This window comes from Syngnathoides biaculeatus, chromosome 10 (genome assembly GCF_019802595.1).
Source record: "Syngnathoides biaculeatus isolate LvHL_M chromosome 10, ASM1980259v1, whole genome shotgun sequence".
NCBI lineage: Eukaryota > Metazoa > Chordata > Actinopteri > Syngnathiformes > Syngnathidae > Syngnathoides > Syngnathoides biaculeatus.
The window spans coordinates 24861860-24866633 of record NC_084649.1 but is presented as its reverse complement, the minus strand read 5'-3'; positions in this window follow the sequence as shown (position 1 = coordinate 24866633).

Genomic DNA, 4774 nt, shown 5'->3' with positions numbered 1-4774 from the left:
GTGTTGCGGCCACACGTTAAACTTCGGTAGACCTCTCCCCGACAGACGTTTTTTTTTTTTATTTTAATATGCATTGTTCTCAAATGAGTCCAATGCGTATTCAAAAAAATAAATAAATAAAATCGTCGGTCACACAGAGGTTCACATAGGTTAATGTGTGGCAGCAACACGCTTCCGTGTACGGGGACTGAAGCCTATCCCATCGGTTTATTTTCTTTTTTTATATACGCATTGGACTCATTTGAGAGTAATGCATATTTTATGAAAAAATCTGTCACGGACAGGTTTACCGAAGTTTAACGTGTGGCCGCAACACGTTTCCGTGTACGGAGGAGCTGACCCGCTGTCTTTTTTTTTTCCCCCCAATCATGGTTAATGAATGCAAGTTTGTGTAAAACCAGGGCTCATTTATTGAAATATTGGTATTTGAATTGAAAAAAATACAAGTCGCTCCATCACTATGTGGGATTTATTCTTGATTGAGAACAGATCCAGCAACGAAGTATTTGTATGCGTCCAGACTTTTCTACGCTTTCAAACTCTTCCGTGTAAATCTCGACTTACTCACCAGATCCATGTGTAGATCCAGTTGTCCAAGACAAGCGCAAGCGGGTTAACGGTCCAATTTCTTCTCGGCGATAACATCGACTTCGGCATGAAATATGGGTCCAATGTGCTCATTTTTCCACGTACCTTCATTTATTATCACCTTCTTAATGTTTAACGGTATCGGATGTATTTTTGCGTCGTCTCCAACCGACTTAGCATTGAAGAATACTTTGTTTGACCGGCACTTCCCGCCAGTGATGTGATTTGATGACGTAGGTGCACGAGCTCTATACGGCACCTCATATTTCCAAAAATGTGAGGGGTGTATTCACTTTGGCAGCGGTAGTGGTTTTTTTTTTGTTTTTTTTTTTCTTTTTGATAGCGTGACTGTTAATCATCCCCTGCGCCCTACATTTCTATCCTCTGGTTTTAAGAGAGTTGTACGTGTGAGAAATACCACGCTGGGTATGCCTATAATATGCTGTACGAGACAAAAAAAAAAAAAAAAAAGCACATTAAAATATTTTAAACAGTCTTCCCGTTTTGCCAAGTGAATTTCTTTCTTTTTTTCTTTTTCTTTTTCAAAGCCCACAAGCACAATTCCAATCCGCGGACCGTACTCCAGTTATCTCGGCAAGGACGGCCTTACGAATTAAATCAACGTTTCATTCCGATTACGAATGCGCGCGCCCGAGCTTGCTGTGAAGATATGTCCTTTTAATTTCTGAAACGTATTGTAGGAAAATTTGTTTTTCGCTTGGAATTTGAAGAAGCCCGAAGCATTCCAAAAATGATGATAACTTCTGGCTTCTTTAGAGAGGCGAGATGGTTTTACGTGACGTACGTTTCCATGACGCACTGTGGTAAATGTCGTGAATTGAATGAGAATCGCTACGGCGCACTGAATTATGTGCTATATATTTGTTTTGTTTGCTGTGTGCAACAAACACACAGGTGCTTTCCTCTCCATTATGTTCATGACAAAATGACAAAACTGCGAAGACAATGGCGTGATCACCAGCGACTAAATTGGAAGTTGAAGCGACCAGATATGAGCCCTGATTTAATTAAAACTCACAAAACCTTGCGCAAAAAGCCGCCGTCTGGTCCGTAGTCTGTCTTTCGTGATCACGGCGTCTTTCTCGTTTATCTTTGCCTCAGTGCGGACTTTTCGGCTGTTTGCTCTGCACACCCTCTCCATTTTGACAAACTGAACGCGCGTCTGCCTCGTTAAATTCTCTCCCAGTGAAAAGTTTGGAGATGAGTTGCAGTGATCATAAAACAGGGACGTGTACTGTACATTGTTAAATTTGCCTTTGTTGCTCACTTTGGTATGAAACCCCTAAAGGGACATTGAAAAAAAAAAAACTTGTTTCTCATTGTAATGAGAAACTTACTCATTTCAATGAGAAAAAAGTTAGTTACCCCCCCAACCCATGTCTCTTTAGGGGCTCCGTACTTTGGTCCACAATTATTACAATAATTTTAGCATTTCTACGGAGTCCCTAAAGGGACATGGGGGGGGGGGGCTAACTCGTTTCTCATTGTAATGAGAAACTTAGTCATTATAATGAGAAAGAAGATAGTCCCTCCCCCTGATGTCCCTTTAGAAAAAACTAACAAACTAATTAAAAACTAACTTGTTTGTCGTTGTAATGAGAAACTTACTCATTAAAATGTGTAAACTCATTGTAATGAGAAACTTACTCATTATAATGAGAAACAAATTAGTTTTTTTCCCCCCAATGTCAATTTAGGGGCTCCTATGGACCGCACACATTCATATCCTACGGAGTACGGAGCCCCTAAAGGGACATTGGGTGGGGGGGGGGTCTAACTAATTTCTCATTGTAATGAGACAGTTACTCATTACAATGAGAAACAAGTTGGTTTTTTTCAATGTCCCTTTAGGGGTCCGTACATTTCAAAGGAGAGGTTTTTTTTTTTTTTTTTCACCGTTTGAAACCGTTGCCAGGTGTTTGATTGACATGCCTGTGACACGCGCTCATCACAATCCCCAAAGAATCAAGAATCGTTGCACACTTTTTCAAGTCCCGCTGAAATTGGCCTGATTTCGGAGGACCGTCGCATCTTGTCTAAGTGCCTTCATCCCGACTCACAGACTTCTGGGTCAACGCTGAATTTGGCCTTGGTTACCATGACTACTAAAGTCAGCACTCGAGCATGACAACTCGAATAGAGGGGGTTCTAGGAGCAGAGCCCAAAGACGAGCGGCTGCAACTGGTGGAGACAGCACTTGATACGCTATACTGTGTGCATGTGGCACAAGGACGCTTCGTTATCACGGAAATGAAATCCATTGTTACGTAACTGACGTGCAGACACGTTTTCAGAAATAAGCAGATGGGGCGGGGGGGGGGGGGGTGAGCCACTGTGCTCGGTCGTTTAATTTCACACTTGATGGGTGGGCGGGCGCTCCACACACCCGATTATTTGGAAAAGAAACAATAAGGAGTCGACTTTTCATAGTGTGTACCCTTTAATATATTATTTAATATATGATTAATGCATTTCTCCGGGGAGAGGAGGATGAAAGATTGGAAGAGCTGACGGAAAAAAGTAGAATGCAGCCGACCGGTTTGAACACGCCGGCGTAATCAATCGTCTCTCCTTAAAACTACTCGTGTGCGTGCCTACGGGGCTCGCAACAATTTATGATATTGTACATCCAAATTTTTTAAAAAAAAATTGTAACCCTTTAAAAGGAGCCATACCAAAAGCGAAAGGACATAACTCAGAAATAACACTTGTGCTGTCCCCTGGCGGCACGGCGGACGACTGGTGAGAGCGTCTGCCTCACAGTTCTGAGGTCCGGGGTTGAAATCCCGGCCGCGCTTGTGTGGAGTTTGCATGTTCTCCCCGTGCATGGGTGGGTTTCCTCCGGGTGGGCGCTCCGGTTTCCTCCCACATCCCAAAAACATGCAACATTAATTGGACACTCTAAATTGCCCCTGGGTGTGATTGTCTCTATGTGCCCTGCGATTGGCTGGCAACCAGTTCAGGGTGTACCCCACCTCTTGCCTAATGACAGCTGGGATTGGCTCCAGCACTCCCACGACCCTTGTAAGGATAAGCGGCTCAGAAAATGGATGGATGGATTCTGTCTCCGATTGTGTGAATCCAAACCGGCTAATACATCCTGGTACTTTCGGATTACAGATCCTCCCGGTGTATTGCAACAACATAATGAGGCTGAAAAGGCATAAATAATAAGCAATCAGAGAATAAATATGTGCGGTATATCAAAAAAAGTCATCACCATCTTCAGAAATCATGAAATTTAGTTTTGGACACATAACAGTTAAAACAATTTAGCATTAAGAGTGTGGAAAAAATGTCACTTGAAAATGTATTGTTTTTTCTTGGAAACCTATGAATAATATCCATCCATCAATCCATTTTCTTCGACACTTATCCTCACAAAGGTCACAGGAGTGCTGGAGCCTATCCCAGCTGTCAACGGGCAGGAAACTGGGTACACCCTGAACTAGTTGCCACCCAATCGCAGGGCACATCGAGACAAACGGCCGCACTCACAATCACACCTAGGGGCAATTTGGAGTGTCCGATTTAATGTCGCATGTTTTTGGGATGTGGGAGGGAACCGGAGTGCCCACCCGGAGAAAACCCACGCAGGCACGGGGAGAACATGTAAACTCCACAGAGGCAAATCCGGGATCGAACCCGGAACCCTCAGAACTGTAATGCCAGCGCTTTACCAACACCAAATAATGAAATTTAATTTTGGACACATAACATTTAAGACAATTTAGCATGAAGAGTGTGAAAAAATATCACATGGAAACGTATTTTTTTTTTGTCTTGGAAACTTGTGAATAATAACTGCCAATAAATCCGAATTTTAAATCTGTCAAATGAATTGATTTTCAAATGAAATTCAGTGTGCTACGGTCATTGATCAAATTGCTGTATATGAAAATGACTCACATATGTATGACTCATTATCCAATAGCACGGAGTGATGTTGTGCAACTGTACTTTCTTAATTATTTTCAATAAATTAAAAAATATGAATAGATCCGTCATTTACAAAAGCGTTCGGAGGTATTGTTGGCGGAAGAGTAAATAGTTGTGCAGAGCAATAAACGAAGAAGGAAAGTTACTTAATTTGGCTGCACGTGTCGCGGTTGCGTAAATTCCCCCCCCCCCAGACTACATTTCCCGTCGTGCCTTTTTGCGGTCG